Source organism: Babylonia areolata, chromosome 22 (assembly GCF_041734735.1).
Source record: "Babylonia areolata isolate BAREFJ2019XMU chromosome 22, ASM4173473v1, whole genome shotgun sequence".
NCBI classification, from domain to species: Eukaryota; Metazoa; Mollusca; class Gastropoda; order Neogastropoda; family Buccinidae; genus Babylonia; species Babylonia areolata.
In genome coordinates, this window is record NC_134897.1 from 7,539,902 (window position 1) to 7,540,678 (window position 777).

A 777-nucleotide genomic window follows, 5' to 3' on the forward strand; every position below is an offset into this window, starting at 1 on the left:
ACACACACAATCACACACACAATCACACACACAAACACACACACACACATACACATACAAACACATACACATACACACACACATACAGACACACACACACACACACACGCGCACACACACACACACACACACACACACAATCACACACACACACATACACACACACACATACAGACAGACACACATACACACACATACACATCAACACACACGCACACACACACACTTCATCAAGTTTTTCCGCCTTATACATATTATTATTAGTAGTAGAAGCAGTAGTAGTAGTTCTTTTTTTCATGTATTTATCTATTATTTATTCACCCCCCCCTTTTTTTTTTTCTTTTTTTTTTCAAAGCCTGACTAAGCGCGTTGGGTTACGCTGCTGGTCAGGCATCTGCTTGGCAGATGTGGTGTAGCGTATATGGATTTGTCCGAACGTGGTGACGCCTCCTTGAGCTACTGAAACTGAAAACTGAAACTCTTTCTCTTCCCTACCCCCTCTCTCTGCTATATTCTGCCTCTCTCTCTCTCTCTCTCTGTTTTTGTCTCTCTCTCTTCTCACTCTCTTCTCTCTCTCTCTCCTCCTCTCTCTCTCTCTCCTCTTCTCTCTCTCTCTCTCTTCTCTCTCTCTCCTCTTCTCTCTCTCTCTCCTCTCTCTCTCTCCTCTTCTCTCTCTCTCTCCTCTTCTCTCTCTCTCTCTTCTCTCTCTCTCCTCTTCTCCCTCTCTCTCTTCTCTCTCTCTCCTCTTCTCTCTCTCTCTCTCTTCTCTCTCTCTCT